The 19,020-nt window shown below is 30.2% G+C and overlaps 1 long non-coding RNA gene across 1 annotated transcript in view; it reads right to left on the bottom strand.

Annotated features, from left to right (window-relative positions):
* Positions 1–1,789: 1,789 nt before the first annotated feature.
* LOC145269376 (uncharacterized) overlaps positions 1,790–19,020 on the bottom strand; it is a 57,356-nt gene continuing 40,125 nt past the window's right edge. Inside the window, exons 3-6 of the long non-coding RNA XR_013865019.1 lie at positions 11,620–11,709; positions 11,211–11,299; positions 10,990–11,086; positions 1,790–7,624 (exon numbers count right to left, since the gene is read on the bottom strand). This is a non-coding gene — a long non-coding RNA (uncharacterized LOC145269376). The remainder of the gene's footprint in view (positions 7,625–10,989; positions 11,087–11,210; positions 11,300–11,619; positions 11,710–19,020) is intronic.

Below are 19,020 nucleotides of genomic sequence, written 5' to 3' on the forward strand. Positions count from 1 at the left end.
ACACCTTATTCGAGCATAGGACCTGGAACACAAAGACTGCAAAAAATAAACAATTATTGATACTTTGGGCGGGGGTAACTTACATATGCAGTTTCACTTTTCTTGGTTCGATGTGATTTTTTTTATTGTTAACTATTATTACAATTATGATTTTCAGGCTTGACCTTTATTCGCATTATATATTATATTTCGTATTCTATATTATATTTCGTATATTATATAGTATTTCTGATATAGTTTTAGATTCAGCTTATTCTTATTATCTTGCTCTATAGGTCACCAGATCATCTTTGATAATCACTGATGGTTTACATTTAAAAATTATTCAATTAACTTTTTTAATAGCTCAACTGAACAGTTACAGCTAAATATCGATGCCGCGATCCAATCTCCAGAGACAAAGGATACCCGTTGTAGGGGCAGCTGTGTATGTAATTATGTGGCAACGTTTGTGCAATTTCCAACAAACCGCTCTTGAATCGGCACTGTTTGATTCCAATGGCAAGGAGAAGTCCAGGACGACTGGAAACAATGCTGAGATAAGTGGAGAGCACATACAGCACCCGGAAAATCCAAATGGTTACCCAGCTGGTACTGGCAAGACTCAGTGTTGCTTAACTTCGGTTATCTGATGAGAAACGGCGTGTCGAACATGATTACGCTGTATATACAAGCTAAATACTAGCTGACGATAATAGTATCGATGTTCAGAAAATGTCCATTGGTCCAGATCATGTTTTGTAGTGTAATGTGCCATTATCTCGATTATAGTTTTGCATTATTGAATAATGTTTGTATCTCTTTTGTCATAAAAAATATCCACGAAAATTGCATGTATTTCCTCATATGCTTTGCTGTGTTCGTAATTATATAGGCTTGTTGTTAATGTTATATACTTCTTTATAATGTGGCCAAGTTATAACATATTTCGTCTCATATAGAAAGTATCAAGAGAGGATTGTTATGACGTTAACTGATACAAAAAGTGAGGAGGAACAAAAAAACCTTGATAAGTTCGATGACATAGGAAATCCACTCTTACAGCACCAGAAAAGTAATAAAACACAATCACTTATGCAATATATAGCGTTGAATTCAATAATTCAGTCCAGCAACGGCAGCGAGCAGTACATTCCATTCTGGGAAGCTTAGAGGAAATCCAGACAATTTATAAACGACAATATGCAGATTTCCGTTTAAAAAACAATTCTACCAAGACATATATCTTCAGCCAATAAATTTCTAATACTAGATTTTCCTTCTAAATCCTACAATGGGGTCGGTGTAATGTCTTTTTTAAAGGTTGACTCAGTTTCGTAAATATTGTTTCAAATTGCAAGTGTTTAACTTGTCTATATTACAACTACAATTTTTCCTATGATATGTAAAAAGTAAAAAAAAAATTTTCCCTTGTTTTAAAAATTACTTTTGTTTCTTGCATTTTCTACTCCTCCTACTCCAGTTGTTCCATTTTCTCTTTCATTTTATTTTCAATCTTCATTTTGACTGTAATTCTATTGGTTTGTTCTCTTACATTGCAAATTTTTACTTTTACAATAACAAAATCTGAAAACGCATTGAACCAAAGAAATTAATTCCTCCTCCCAAACATTACCTTCTCCATCACTGATTAAGCTCGGAGTAAATCTTTTCTCCTAAAAAGATTTTAGTTTGATTTTCTTTTAGAAAAAAGCAAAAAATATGGAATGGAAGTTTGCTAGAAAAGCAAAACTATTTTAATAGTTTTATATAATGAAATAATTTTTGCAAAAAAACAAACAAACAAAAATGAAATAAACGTGGATTTATTTTCAATATTTTACAAAATCCAATACTAAAAGGAAATCAACACGTTAAAAATGCTGTGCTTTTTAAATGAAAGTTAATTTTAAAAAATCAGAACTTTTGATTAGTACTGGCGTAATCTTTGTAAAAATATTAATGAAATACAATAGTTCATACACCAATTAGTTTCCAGTATGCCAATGATTATAGGAATAAGGTTTTCAGCACAAAACTGTTTCAAATCGCTTTTGTGTTATAAAATATTTTATTCTGAATAATAATCCACTTTCAGAGTATTTTGTATAATTCATAAATTTTATTAAAAAACTGTTTCATTTTTGCGCATTTTGGAAAATATTTTAAAGATAGACACATTCATATACCAATACAGAAAAAACTGCACAAATTTTTTTATGCAATTTGGGTGGTATTTTTTTTGTGTTACAACAAAAAAGTATAAGAAATATTATTTAAAGATCATAATCTTTTTGCATTAAATAAAAACTGATTTCTGATAAGTCCAAAAGTTCAGCCATAAATTTCATAATATATTCAAATTACATTATTTTCTATTATAAAACAAACGATGTGTTTGCAAAAAATGTTAATAATTTCATTTCAATTAAAAAGTTATCCAGCTTTGTATTGATTTAATTTCTACAAAATGTGTTTAAACATATGCACCAAAAATTGTTCAAAATATTTACATTGAAATTATTTTCAAATCGATATTGTCTTAGAAACCATTTTTCTTTTAATAAATAAAATAAGTCAACTATTTATTTCCAACATAAATAAAACGGAATATTACTATACGTTTTCCATGCAATATCATTAGGTACGGGCAAAAATATGCGGATAAAGATAGAGGGATCTAGTTTTGAAAGCCGATTTATCATAATTTTTTGTAGGTTTCCGACTACTTTTTGATTGTATTTGAAAGATCTGAGACTAAAGTTAATTTGCTAAAGAAAAAAATATTTGTACACGTGAAAAAAAAAGTTACGAAAAATGTTTTCATGACGAGCAAACCAATTCAGCTAAATTTTGAAGTTAAAAAATTCATTGTTAAAATCCTTTAACAGATAAATATTAGTTTTTTGGGTTTATTTCAAAGATAATTAGTAAAGTACAATCCTAAGATATTGAATAAAATTAAAAAAACAAAACACCTTGTTTCTGCAAAAAATAACTTAATTAGGCCTCAAAAAGCAATTAATTCTACCATTCGCTGAAAACGCAACAAATGAAGGTTTATAAACATGATTATACGAAAGCCCAAAATTATAGCCAATCAAAACACTGTTTCAAAATGAATTCATGATAGTAAAAGGAGGTAGGGGTGTCAGATTCCCCCTCCCCAGATGTGCATCTGTACATTCCTATTCTGAACGTTTGTATCAATTTTTATTATTTTTTAATTTAATTATTTTTTATGTTCCTGTTTTTTAATTAAGTTTTTGTAATTATTGTTCGAGATTATATAAAAATTATGTTATGCCAAAAGTTTCACATTCTTACGAGCAAGGAAATTATTAAAATCTTGCATATAAAAATTATGCGGAATCAGTAATTTTTTAAAAAAAAGTAGAAATATTTTTGCTATTATAATAGTTTTTTTGTGTGAAAATATTAAATGAACCATGCTTTATTCAATGTAATATCAGTAGTTTGAGAAATTCATTTTTCTTTGAGTTATATCGAATTCATTAATATGGATTTTAGAGGCGTTTTTCGTAATGTTCATGTAAAAATTATTTTATTTTTATTTAATTGTTACAAATTACGATGCTTTATTTATATAAGCAAAAATAAATTCTTGCGTTTTTATTTACTACTGAAAACAATAACTTTAGTAAAGGTATTTTTTGTTTAAACAAAATAACACACTTCTCCTAAGAGATAAATAAAAATAATTAGTTCATTATATTCCGTGATCATTTAAGTAAAGGGAGGAGGTCAAAATGTTTATACATTTTGAGCATCGGCATTCATTTGTCCGTACCTAGCAGAAAACATTTAACTAATACGTAGTTGACTACCGTCGTCTATTTCCTATGTCTCGAGTAACTGAATATGCGTGATCACCAATAATTTAAATTTAATTACTGAAAACCATAACTTTAGTAAAAGTATTTTTGTTTAAACAAAATAATACATTTGCCCTAAGATTTAAATAAAAATAATTAGTTAATTATATTTCGCGATCCTTATTTGATAAATACTGAAAATTTCATTAAAATTGGTTAATTTCCTGAGTTTTGGTGAATTTTTAAGTAAAGGGAGGGGGTCAAAATGTTTATACATTTTAAGCATCGGCATTCATTTGCCCGTACTTAGTACTTAAATATACTTAAATACTGAATATGCGTGATCACCAATAATTTAAATTTAATTAATGAAAACCATAACTTTAGTAAAAGTATTTTTTGTTTAAACAATACATTTGCCCTCAGGTTTAAATAAAAATAATTAGTTACATTTTAGGAGATATTTTATTTCTGTGTTAAAATATAAAAGCATAATTAAAATATGATTTCAGAAATTATCTTTTCTTCTAAGTAAAAATTGATTTCTGATATGACCGAAAGATCAGACTCCAATTTTACGAAATGTAAAAATTACAATCTTTTTCTGTTATAAATCAAAAAATGTTTAAAGTAATAACTACTTATTTTAATTAATTGAAAAAGTTATTCCGCTTTTGTATTGATTCAATATCAAATTAATTATTAGTCTTGTAAGTTGGTTAAGTTTATTTATTCTTAATGTATTTTAACACATGAATCAACAGTTGTTCCTTTGGAAACTATCAAATTATTTTATTTGAAAGATCATTTTAGGATTCAAACAGTTCCTCTATGTACAATTTGTATTATAATATATTATACAAGAAATTAAAAAAAATGTTTTTATGATTAATGTTGAGTCGATAATTACTGAAATTTATTTCAATATTGTGCTTTCCTAACATAAGGTTTTATTGGAAATATCAAAGAGAATCACAATATTTTTGTATCATTCAAGTATCGTTTCATATTAAATCTTCATGTTTAGAATAAATACATATTGAATGTTTTAAAAAGCAGCGCTACATATATCATTTCATATAAATACTGCAACTTTATTTCTGTGTAAAAAAACAAACATTTTACAGGAATATGTGTTTGCATGTCTAAGGCGGTCACACACTGCAAAATAAGTGTTTCAACATAAATGTATTATAACAATGCATGATTGCTTTGTAGCATGAGAATATTAGATTCATCTACTAGAAAGAACCACATGTCTGTTTGTAAAAGGTGAAAGCTTTATAAAAGATTATAATTTTGTTTACAATAAGTATGCGCATGCAGCATACTGGATTTCTTATAAAATAAGTGAAAAAATAATTAAAACATTTTTTCATTTTAGTATACAACTGTATCTCACTTGCACTTGGTTCATCGGGTAAGTACTTTTTAAAGTTCAGTTGCTTTTATGATGACTGGTATAATTAAAACGACATTTAGTTTTCAATTTCGTTTAATGTCATAAATAAATCCTTGAGATGTTTATCTTTTTCCTCTCAGCACTGCAAAGCCTGCAAGTATGTGTTCAAAGATGAATTGGCAAAATATTGTTTATGGATACTATAAGAATATGCTTTCTCTCTTTTTTAATTTTACTTCAGTCGAAGTTCTCAAAAACCAAGTGGCCCACAACCTGGGGCTATGCATTCTCATATGGATTGCCAAATATTGTTTCCTTGTAAAAAAAAAGAGCTACATACTTCACAAGAGTATGATTTTTCTTCAGTATGTCCTTGCATATGTTATAACGTACTCTGCTTAAGTGCAAAATAAGAGCCAGGCACTTCACAAGAATATGGTTTCCCTCCAGCATGTGTTCGGAAATGTTGCAACATATCTGGTTTCTCTCTTTTTATTTAATTTTCTTATAAGTTTGTCCACAATGGGGATGGGGCATCCTACCAGATGCCAAACATTCATCCACTAAGATATTGCAACCAATACATCTTTTTAAGACTCTGACAGTCCCCTTAACTGCAATTGGCGTTATCTTCTTTGCACAGGAATATTTGCCGGGTAGCTTTTGAAATCCTTTTTCATGAGTCCAGTTGCTCCTAGTCATAGTTGCTTAGTCATAGTATGACTTATTCCTGACTGTTTCTGGTATATGCTCCACATATTTGCTGCTGCATTCAATATTCAGCTTGTTGCAGATCGTACAGTAGAGACATTTACACACTCAATTGTGCCAGTGTGTATAATAGCTATCTGCCAGCAGAACTTTACAGTTAGATGTCAGATGGCTCACACTCACTACATCGGTATAGCAGACCCTGCACTTGCTGGCATAGCTTTGCCTTCTCATTTTCTTAAAAGCCTTGATCTTGAGTAGCCATTATAATTTTCTTCTGGTCGTAGTGGAGCGATTCCCTTTTAAACATGTCTCTAGAGCCTTCTTTATATAATCCTGAGTGACTTCATCCAAAAAATACTTGCCACGCTATTGGTTGGCCCATTCTTCCAGTTTCTTTTTTTTTTTTGCAATGAAAGTTCTTTGTGTATTTCTGGTGACTCATTTTGCCTATTGTTTCTCTCTGGTATGTGTTTGCATATGCTGAAACACGTGTTGCTTTAGGGTAAAAGAAGAGGCACATACTTCACAAGAGTACGGTTTCTCTTTAGTATGTGTTTGCATATGAATGAACAAGCTCTGTTTCATTTTAAAAGAAGAGCTACATACTTCACAAGAATATGGTTTCTCTTCAGTATGTATTTGCATGTGAATAACCAAGCTGTGTTTGGTTGTAAAAGAAGAGCAACATAGTTCACAAGAATATGGTTTCTCTCCAGTATGTGTCCGAACATGAAGAACCAAGTGTTGTCTCCTTCTAAAAGAAGAGTGACATACTTCACAAGAATATGGTTTCTCTCCAGTATGCGTTTTTATATGGTGTGACAGGTTTCGTTTCTCTCCAAATGAAGAACCACATATTTCACAAGAATATGGTTTCTCTCCAGTATGTGTTCGCATATGAACGACTAAATTGTGTTTCCTTATAAAAGAAGAGTCACATATTTCGCAAGTATATGGTTTCTCGCCAGTATGTGTCCGAATATGAAGAACTAACTGTTGTCTACTTCTAAAAGAAGAGTCACATACTTCACAAGAATAAGGTTTCTCTCCAGTATGTGTTCGCAAATGAATGATCAAGTTTTGTTTATTTTTAAAAGAAGAGCCACATACTTCACATGAATGAGGTTTTTCTTCAGTCTCTGATTTAATATTCATTTTCAAAGTCGAAATATTTACGATTTTTATTGAATTTGTTTCTTAGTATTTTTCTTATTTTTCTATTTTAGAATTAACAGAATGAATGAGAAAGAATTTTGTTTAAGTTGTATGGATTTAAAATTTAGTAGACTATTTACAATTTATAATTTCATATTTAAATGAGAAATATAAATCATATGATTTTAAATATAATTGATAATTTATATATAAGATCTACAGACCCATCAAACCGGTCAATATGCAATAAATCTAGGCAGTTCGGATTTGCTGGAATTGGTCTATAAAACTAAATGGATAAGTCTGATTTAATACAATTATAAAATTCTGCTTTCTTATTGTTATAAATGTATTAATAATCATTAAATAATTTAAATAATCATTATATAATTAAGGAATACTAAACATTTTACAAATAAAAATATTTAACTTTTATTCAAAAACTAATTGAACATTAAGCAGTCTGTTTTCGTTAAAAGTAAAGTAAATATCTTTGAGCATTTGCGCTAAAGGTATCCAGATTTACTAGGAAATAAGCCTGTAAAATAATGAATCAAATAATTTTAATTTAATACAAGACCTGGGGAATAATATTAAAAATGTATTCATAAAATGTCATAAAAAAGATGTTATACAAATTATTATTACAGTACTACTAAAAATATTTCATATAATTAAATCATTCTTAGACAAGCAAATGATCCAGGGTGTTGTTGCTGATCATATATGTATATAAACAACATTAATGTAAGTGATCCCAAAGTTTTGACTTTAGGATAGTTATTATTTCAGATTTTTTAAATGAATTCCATGATGCAATTGAGTCTTAGATGAATATTATCTGATTGTCCCATGTTTTATTCTCATGTGGACAAAACAAATGAACACATATTAAAGACAATGGCCGACTCCTCAAAGGAGGGCATCCAGTTTGTCATGGAATGGGACAAAAATCGATAAGACTTGTTGCTACTAAGAGAAGCTACTTTTATTTAAAATTTATCAGAAACTTTTTCAACACGCTAGTAACATTGCTGATAGCAGCATACCTTATAAATAATTCACATTACTTACAATATAATTTAACATGAAATACAATTAATTTAACATGAAATAGATTAAATTAATCATGAAATAAAATCAATTTAACATGAAATAAAATCAATTTAACATGAAATAAAATCAATTTAACATGAAATAAAATCAATTTAGCACGAAATAGAACCAATTAAACATGAAAGATTCAATTAAATATGAAATATATTGAATTACACATGAATTAGAATATATTTAACATGAAATAGATTAAACATGGAATAGATGCAATTAAACATGGAATAGAATCAATTAAACATGGAGTAGAATCAATTAAACATGGAATAGAATCAATTAAACATGGAATAGAATCAATTAAACATGGAATAGAATCAATTAAACATGAAATAGAATCAATTTAATATGAAATAGAATAAAATTGACATTGAATAGAATATATTTAATGTGAAATAGAATAAATTTAACATAAAATAGAATAAATTTGACATGAAATAGAAACCCATTAAGTCCATAATGAAGACTTGGGTCTCTTTTACTGTGCTAGAAAATGTCTTCTATTTGTTAGTAACGTGTATATGTACAAAACCATTAAAATAGTATACAAAATACAATAACTTTGCTACACTTTATTCGCCCTCGCTAAGAATTACATGAAGGAAAGTGAAAACATTCCAGCACATTTTAAACTTTATAAGAAATAAAATTAGTATTATGTAATCTAAATAAAATTTTACAGCACTCATTTTCACTGATGCCATAAATTGCACTTTTAACCTTTTCCTCTGATGTAGTGTCTTTATTATCAATTACTCGGGTTGTTGTCCTTCGAAATTAATACAAACAGCCCCATCATATGCATGGATGCCCATTAAAGATCACTTTCATATCACAATCCCATGCCTAGAGGTGAACTCCATACATGGTTACACGTAACAAGCCTCTATTCACAGCAAGACATAACAGCCAGATTTACACTAGCCTACAGCTAAATATTACTACTCCTTCCTATTCTTGTTGATTTTAAAGCACACAAAAAATAAAATCAAAAGATATGATTCTCAAATCATAACATATTGCTGAAAGCTAGACTTCAACTTTGAAAGTTTGCATCTCAAATCATATTTAACAATGATTCGAAATTCTTTTTGTTTTACTTTGGTGAACACTTCACATGATCCTAACCAGCTGCATCAACTGTTTTTTTTCACAGAGATAATTTGTAATTTAAATAAAAATTTACAACACTCCTTTTCATTGACGACAATTTACTTTGCTGTTTTTTCTCAGCTGCCAAGCAGTCGACTTGCTGCCCTACTCAATCTGTCCTTAATGCAGACCCCCCTAATATGCAAATTAATGCATTTATACTTTTAAAGAATATATTTAAAACACACTGAGTAAAATTTTATTTATTAAATGTCAAATATATTTTCAAATCAAAAACGTTTCTGCATCATTTCAATATGTCATTTACAATGTACTAGTGAGGGGTACCCGGCGTTGCCCAGGTGTTTTTCGGGGTATGTGAAAAAACCCCGAAAATGTGAAAAAACAGGTGCCTGTGAAAAAAAAAAACAAAGCCTTCACGACGCGCAGTTGGAAAATAGTAAAGTGTTTAAAAAAAACAGGTGCGCGTTTTTGATTGACGTGACGGCGATAGGTATTCAGCAGTTACGATTTTGTGCAGGACAGTTTTGAATGAGGTGAATGAATCAGTTTGTTTGTTTTTAAAAACCCGCTCCCTGTTTATTAGGAGGACCGAAATGAAAGCTACAGTCTGATATGACGAAGTTGACATTGAACAAACGTTACTTAGCTCTTTTGAGACAACTGGCTTTCAGCCTGTGATTAGAGTCGAGTTTCGCTTTTTTTTATACCGAAAACTGAATGTAACGCATGCCGATGCGGGAAATGTCGAATAATTAACGTTTGAAAGTCAATAAAATTAAATAGACAGGCGAGCTCCGTGGATAACTCTGAGATATTACAATTTATAGATGATATAAAAAGTTTCAAGAAGTTGTGAACCGAGCAAGCGCTTCTCTGAAAGAAGCCTTTTGTGGACATTGAGGAAAAGCGTACATACATACACACATACATTTTCGCTTTTATATATATAGATGTCTTTATTTTCTTACAAACACATAAAATCATTGTATCTATAGTTGGTTAGTTTTTTACTTTACTTTTAAAAGAATAGCAAGCTTAATCATGTTTCGAATTAGCACGTAAAATATTATTTTTTCATGAATTGCTTTGGTTTTTAGACAAATAAATCACAAATATTAACTAGTCGTTACGTTTCTGCTTTCTTTTCAAGTTTCTATTTTTTGTTTTTTAAGCCAATAAACATTTAGAAATATTTTCTATAAACAAATTGTCCCTTTCTTATTGTTTAGTTTAACATGTTTTGGAACGACCCATGGTATAACAGAGACTATACATAGATTAAATAGCGGGTTCAACAGTAAGGTTTTCAAATTCAACAAGATACACCTAAATAAGGTTGAAGGTAAAATCTTTCAAACGGTTCAAATCTCATAATAGAAATAAATATAAATTATCAATACTTATCTAATAAATTCAGAAATACAACACTATTTGTAGTACAAATATATTTCCATTAAGATTATATTTTTAATTTATCTTATTAAAACTTTCATGCTTTCATCGTTTTATTTCAAAAACATTATGGAGAGTATTAATTTCTGAGCAGAATATTCATAAAGTTTGTGGCGTTCAAATTAATGTACCTTGAAAATATCTACAATTCAAAAAATAAAAATAACCTTACACAATTAATATAATCAATAAAGTAATAAACATTTAAAAAATAGAAATAATTACCTGTTATTCAAAAAATACTTGAACCTTAAGCAGTATGTTTTCTTTAAAGGTAACGAAGCAGTAGATGAAGGCAGTTTAGAATTTTTTTTAAATAATTCTGCAAAAATAAGAAATTACATAATTTTGGTTTAATACAGCAAAAAGACGTGAAGAATTCTAAATTCTCATTGTTAAAAAAATTATTATTTTTGTATTTTTCACAAAAAAAAAATGGATCTTACATTTGTGATGTTTCAACTGATCAGAACATTCATGAAAGTTGTGGTGTTCAAATAAATTGAAGTTACAGCAAAACTGACGTTACAAAAATCTATAAATAAAAAAAATAAAATAAAAACAACTTAAATAATCATTCAAAAATATGGAACAATAAACATTTTTACAAATAAAAATAATTAATAGTCATTCAAAAAGTAATTTAACATTGAGCACACTGTTTTTCTTTAAAAGTTATGAAAATATCTTTAAGCATTTTGGCGAAATGTATATTCAGTTCAGATTTATTTGTATAAGTTTGGAATAATAAATAAAATCATTTAAACTTTATAACAGGTGTGAGGAATTATGTAAAAATATATACATAGAATTATAATTTCATAGTATATTTTGACATCAAAAATAAAATCTTACATTTGTGATGTTACAACTGATCAGAACATTCATGAAAGTTGTGGTGTTCAAATAAATTGATGTTACAGCAAAACTGACGTTACAAAAAATCTACAAATGAAAAAAACAATTAAAAATAATCATGAAAAATATGGATTTCTCAACATTTGTACAAATAGAAATAATTTCCAGTCATTTAAAAACTATTCGAACATTAAGCAGTTTGTTTTCTTTAAAAGTTATGATGTTTAAGCAGTTTAGATTTACTAGTGTGTAATAATAATTCAATTATAGAAATAGAAATAAGTACCTGTTATTTAAGAGTAAATAACTTCAAAACTGAAGATATTTACTGAAAAATGTTTTATAAAACAAAAAATAAGCAACTAATATTTGTTGGAGATTATATTTATGTATTTTTGTGATTTATCAAAGAAAGTGGATATTTTTTAAAAAGTGTCATAAATTACCTAAAAAAAACTAGAAAAAAATGCTACAAATTACTTTTAAAAATAAGATTGAATTGAAAAACTACACTCGGAGTTACTTCTTTTTTCAGCTCAGTTATTTCTTTCTATTCATCATTATGAAGTTTCTGTATAGTATTAAACTATTTTCATACTTACTAGTTTGTGAAAGTAAATATTAGAAAGTAGTTTTATCGTCAAAATACTCCGAGTTTGCAACTTTAACAAAACTGAAAGTTAATCCACAAATTCTTTAGAGTGAAATAAAGAGGAATGGTATCAATGGTTTCCAAGGCAATAACCCTTAGGGGTAGCCGTGTATAAGGGGTTATATAAAATTACAATTGTAGGAACAGGTTAACAGTAGTTTTCTAAATGAATGAATATCCTTTAGGGGTTATAGTCGTGTTCGTACTAAAAGCATATTGTCAGAATAGCATAACTAATAAACAATGATTTGCTTTGTCGTTTCTGCTGTCATTGTCAGTATTATCAAATTTTTTCCACAGATTTTAAAACGAGAGAAAAATACATAAGATGTGGAGTAGGAAGTTTAATGTCGTATGTCAGGCTTAAGATAAGCTGAAGCAAACAACATAAATGAATCTGCAAGAAGCTTGAATGGTGCAAGTTCTCTTAAGATTTCTTGTCTAAAAACATCAGCAAAACAGGAGGAGATGGACTGTTTCTGGTAAAAGTTTAGGACAGTCCACAGCAAGATGGTTTGTTGTTATCATTAATTCTGTTTTTAAAAGAATTAAAAAGTAAGGAAGTGAAACAGAATGTGTATGCAAAGGAACCAGTGAATGCCAAGATATTCTTCATCATTTTCTTGGATAAAATCACAAGTTGTCAATTTGTTGTTGACAATTGCATTCTGCACAAATGGACTAGACTGATAAAATTGACATCAGTCAACTTGGTCTTTTTCATGGCCGCAAAACTGGAACTTATTTAATAAGTGATTCTTTTATTTTCAATTTGAGAAATTCTTTTGCAATGTTTCATTCTGTAAGAAGGAGGAAGATAGTGACACGCTTGTAAAAGAATCAGTTGTTTTCACTGATGTTTTAAAGGGCAGAAAAGTAAAAGCTGAAACAAACGAAGAAGAATAGAGAGGAGGTAGACGCAGCTATGAAATATATTATCGACAAGTTATTAAAAGATCGTTAGTAGAAAATGAGGAACAAGAATCTCATTCAATCGCTGCAGTATTTAAAGTTGTTCATCTTGGCATTTGTTTCTGTGAGGAATAATCTATGCTTATGTAATTTAAAAAGTAAGCCTTTTAACATAAAAATCAAATCGTAGTATTACTGAGCAAATAATTAATATAATTAGATTCTTCTTGGACAAGAGAAAAAATGCAGGTTGTCCTCGGTAATTGTACATCAAAACAACAGAGTTGGAGCTTTAGACTTTATTAGTCGTTATATTCATAAGAAACTTGATGAACTAGTGTCGGAGATTGATATATTTGCTAATAACACCACACTTTTAAGACATTGAAAGTAAAATTAATTTACACATATGTACGCAATGTACAAAAGCTTAGAAAATTCCTATCAGTCTATAGTCAAACGAGTCAAAATAGATAATAGCATTTGTTGCTGCTACGATTAAGCTTCTTTCGTTTAACAATTATAAAACGCTTCTGGGCTACTGACAGATATGACTAATGACATATTATTTGAAAGGTTTTTGTTCAAACTATCAGCATAATATCAATAGGCAACATGAATTGGAACAAATAGATAACCGCAAATAAGGTGGGCTCCATGTACCATGCTAGAAAACTATTAACACTTGCCAGGATCCTGTATCTCTATAAAGACACGATTGGCAAATGAATGGTGTGTTGTTACCACATCTGGGCTGGTGCATCTATCACTCTTTTCCATATAGACAGAATCCTTAAAAGAATTTCCAATCTAATAAATTGCATATTATCATCCAAGCTTCAGCCCTGGTCCCATCGCGATAATGTTGCATCCAGGTGTATGTTTCAAAATAGCACTTTTGCCCCTTGACAGGATTACCAAAACTAACCAAATAGGTAAGAAAATCTTACTGAAGTGTACAAGTCTCTAGAGCACGGACATTTTTCTACTATAATACTTTCTTACCTCAAACTGTTAGACTTAAATTCCCTCCTTCATTCCTATTTGACTGTTACTAACATACAAAAATTTAAATATAATGCAACCAGATATCTTACTGCTAAACTCCTTACATAGTCTGCCTGTAGTCATAATCCTGAATAGTAACCCCCTACATTCAAGTGGAAGTACGTCTTATTTGGAGTGAATAAAATTTTTAAAAGTGAATAAATTATGTGGAGGACACTGTGATGGCAAGGGAATAAAGGCACAATATCAGAAACAGTTTAACAAGGGCTTGTTTTGTAAGTGGTACAAGACTTTTTGTTAATCGTTTTAAACGACATATTTACATCATTAAGATAACCTTCATGTCGCAGAACAAGAATGCCAAGAAACTTGTCACCACTAATGCATAGAAATTGGTACAAGTTCTCTCTTGCACACACAATATACCATGATAATTCATCCTGTGATCAGAACATAAGGGATGTAGTAAAAAAGAAATTATCGACTAATGTATTGGAATAGTATCTAGAAGTTATCTTCCCATTGTACAGGAAGTACCAGTGATTATCTGCCACTCAAAATTATATAAGAGATGGAAAAAGCCATTTTTGTTTTGAGCGAATATCAACAATGAATTGTAGAACAATATCCTCCATATTTACAGGACTTTAGTGTCTTTTGTAAAATATATAAGAAATATTTAAAAAATAAATAAATAACATCTACGATGTTTTATCTTTGTGGGAGTCTTTCCTAGTCTCACACAAAAACATGCGTTCACATCTCAAGCTAAATTACTTGTCATATACATATGTGCACACAAACATATGCACGCACGTCCACACATGTACATATATTCACGTTCGCATACATACACTCACATTCATGTATATACACACATATGCTAACGTACACACATGTACTCACATATGCGCACAAGGACAACATCACTTCTCCTTTCAAAGGAAATCCACACATGTGCAAAAGACCACCGGAAACAATTATAAAAGCAAGAGCAATAAGCAGCATCTATCTTTTCGTACCAGCTCTCGAGCTGAGAGGTTCAGCGAACCAGCCACCTCCCTTTTGGGAGGTGCGCGCTCGCGCGCGTCACATTTTCTGCAACTATGTATGGGGCAAAAGCTAACAGAGAGTATGTACACTTTATACGCTTTCTATCTCCCTGGCCTGGATTGACTTTTTCTCATTCTCTCTCTATACTACAATAGACTTTCCTCCTCACCAGCTAACAACGAGAGACGCATACCAAACTGGATTGACTTTCTCTCTCTATGATAATAGACTTTCCTTCTCACCAATAAACAGCGAGAGACGCACGCCAAACTAAACATGTGTAGTACCTTTTTCTTTTACTAGTTTCTTCACGAAATAAATTCCTGTTCGTTTAATTCAATTTAGCACGTAGTTCGTCTCTTTCTCAATTCAATTCATTTTTCATATTTTGTACGACTGGTGGATGTATAACATATCCACCAGTCCACTAAATCTTCATTAAAAAATGAAATAAATCAATGTGTTTTTAGTAATTAAAATAGAACTTAAAAAATTGTTATTTTGTTTACTAATAATAATTAATAATACATTTCTACTAAGATGAAAATATGTTTATTATAATTTGTGATTGTTAATAAATAAATGCAGAAAACTTAATTAAAATTAGTTCAGTTCCTGAATTTTTAGTAAATTTTTAAGTGAAGGGAGACACAATTCCTGTCTTTTTTATCTGCAGTCTCCGTATTATTCTGCCATCTTTTTCTATATTTTCATTCAAAAAATATAATTTTTTTTATACACATGGAAAATGTTCTTAACATGTTACATCTCTTCTTGTGATGTTTTTAGTAGCAAAGTTTACATATTTTATATTAACTGAATCATATCTCAAACAGTTTTTATTGTTTTTCTTTCATTCATGTATTTTGAGCCGTTAGGGATTATGTTAGAGTCTGTGATAATACATTGCGACATTTTCAATATGAAAATAATTTCCAGACATTCGGAAAAAAAAGGAACTTTAAAAACAAAACAAAACAATAAAACCCGAAAATGAGTTCAAACTAAAAAATTATGCAACATACTGTTAGAAACCAACCCAATATATGTTACCATGACATAAGCTGACATATTTAGTGAGTTTCTAACAGTATTTTGTATAATTTTTTTAGTTTGAACTCATTTTCTCTAACTTAACGTATTCAACAGAGACCTCGCCACCATTTGTCTTTTTCAAACATATTGATAAACACTGTATGATTGTTGGGGCCTCTTGCAGTTTAAGGAAACTAAAATATGAAGAAGGAAATGGGACATAAGTCGTGTAACACCGGTAGTAAAAATGCCACTTGACTGGATAGTGAAATTCGCATCATTTTATAAATAAAATAAAATATTGAAATTGACAATATTAGAAAACAATTTTTTTCTATACTAGTATTTTAATTATTAAATACTTAGTAATTAAATTTTTTTAGATTTATTTCAATTTTTAAATTATATACAGTTTTAAAATAGCCGATTTATCATAATTTTTTTGTAGGTTTTCGACAACTTTTTCATTGTATTTCATAGTAATAGATGGAGATCTAATTATTTCTTAAAGTTTTAAAATAAACACAATATGGTTTTCGGTCTGCAAGATCAACCGCAGATGTGCTAACGGTTATATCTCACAGGATTAGTGAATCTCTTAACAAAGGCTATCTTTCTAGGGCAATTGCTCTTGACATATCAAAGGCCTTCGACAAGGTATTGCATAAGGGCCTACTTCACAAGATTTCCAGCTACGGTATAACTGGATATGTTTTCTCAATCCTTAAATCATTTCTCTCCGATAGGCTCATAAGAGTAGTGGTCGATGGACAAAAATCAGAGGCCTGCAGTATTAATGCTGGAGTCCCTCAAGGGTCAATCCTGGGCCCAACTCTCTTCCTGATCTACATCAATGACCTCCCTAAACACATACTTAAATCATTCGTTGACATCTATACTGATGACACGACCATCTACGGCAACACATCAAAGGCTGCAAATGACAAAATTCTCTCTGATTCTCTCCCCTCTGATCTCGAGCGTGTGGTTCAGTGGGGGAAGACGTGGCTAGTTACCTTTAATGCCTCTAAAACCAAGCTCCTATCTTTACATCATCAACGCTCTGATCCCCATCTGGCATCAATTGGGATGGATGGCTCTCATCTGGGAGAAGCCCCATGTCTTGACAAGCTTCTGGGTTTGACCTTTACTCCTGATCTGAAATGGAACACGTACATCAAGTCTGTTGCCAAGGTCGCTGGAAAGATGGTGGGATCCTTCTACCGCTCCAGAAGATATCTTACTACTGATGCAATTCTCTATCTATATAAAAGCCAAGTACGTCCAAGGATGGAGTACTGCTGCCATATCTGGGCAGGAGCTGCAAAAACAGCCTATCCTGCCTTGACAGAGTACAAAATAGACTTCGTGGTTTAGTGGGGGATGCCCTTTTCTCTACCCTGCAACCCCTCTCCCACAGAAGAGACGTTGCGAGCCTATCCTTGTTTTATCGTTATTTCATGGCAGGTGCTCGTTATAACTCCAATCCCTGGTCCCCCCTCGCCAATCTTTCACGAAAAACACCCGTCTAGCTGAATCCACTGTGAAAAATTTCCCCCACTCTATATCTGTGGCTAAATCAAAACGCGGATTCCATGAACAAAGCTTCTTTCTTAGAACTGCACACCTGTGGAACTCTGTTCCGTCTGCCTTCTTCCCTCCGGACTACAACTTGGATGTCTTCAAGTCCAACGTAAACAAATTCCTAATGAACCGCCCCCTTAAGTAAACACTTCATCAAATCTCCGCACTAACGTACTGTACTTGCAATAACCCTTATCTCTGAGTGGCTTCCGGGCCTTGATAAGTGGTGACCACCGTGTAAAAAAAAAAAAAACCTAAAATGTTTCATTTTTAATAGCCAAACGAATTGTACTACATTTTTGTATATATATATTTTAAAATCGTTTCATTAATATCATTTCGGGACTTGTACAGTTTAATCAAGGCATTAAAAAATGAAAATATCGAAAAAAAAGTTATATTGTACATATCCGTTTTGACATGAATATCTCAAAAAAAATTTCACTTAACTTGATCGAGTAGTTTTTTTTTTTTTTTTTTTTTTTTTTTTTTACAGCGGAAAAACAAGTTTTTATGAGAGCACGTTGAAGGCAGACATCTTTGATTTGTTTAAAATTTTTGTTTGAAGTTTAGAAACGATACTCCCTCCCCATCTTTAATAACTAGCTTTTCTTCCTAAAACTCGAATATTTTGCTCGGTATCATAACAAATTGTTTCTTCGCTGTAAAATAAAAACTAGTTGATGAAATTAAGTTAATTTTTTTTTTTCGGAGAACTTCATTCCAAAACAGATACGTACAATTTAAACTTTTTTTTCGATATTTTCATTTATTAATGTCTTGACTAAACTGTACAAGTACCATCATTTCTTTATTTGTTTGTCATTTTTTATAAAATTTTGAGGGAGTGATTCAATAAAAAAGATCTAAACTGCTAAAAATCATTTAAAAATAAAAATTATTTAATAAAAAAAATATTGTTTTCTAATATCGTCAATTTCAATATTTCATTTTATTCATAAATGACGCCAATTTCAATATCCAATCAAGTGAGATTCTTATTACCGGTGTAACACGATTATGTCCCATTTTTTCTCCATGTTTTAGTTTTCTTAAACTGCAAGAGGGCCAATTTTCGAACCGAATAAACATCTTACATTAAATTAAAACACTATAAACTTATCCAGATAGGTAGAAAAGTAACTTATCTTGAC

Source organism: Euprymna scolopes, chromosome 45 (genome assembly GCF_053919585.1).
Source record: "Euprymna scolopes isolate OS-2025 chromosome 45, ASM5391958v1, whole genome shotgun sequence".
Taxonomy (NCBI): Eukaryota; Metazoa; Mollusca; class Cephalopoda; order Sepiida; family Sepiolidae; genus Euprymna; species Euprymna scolopes.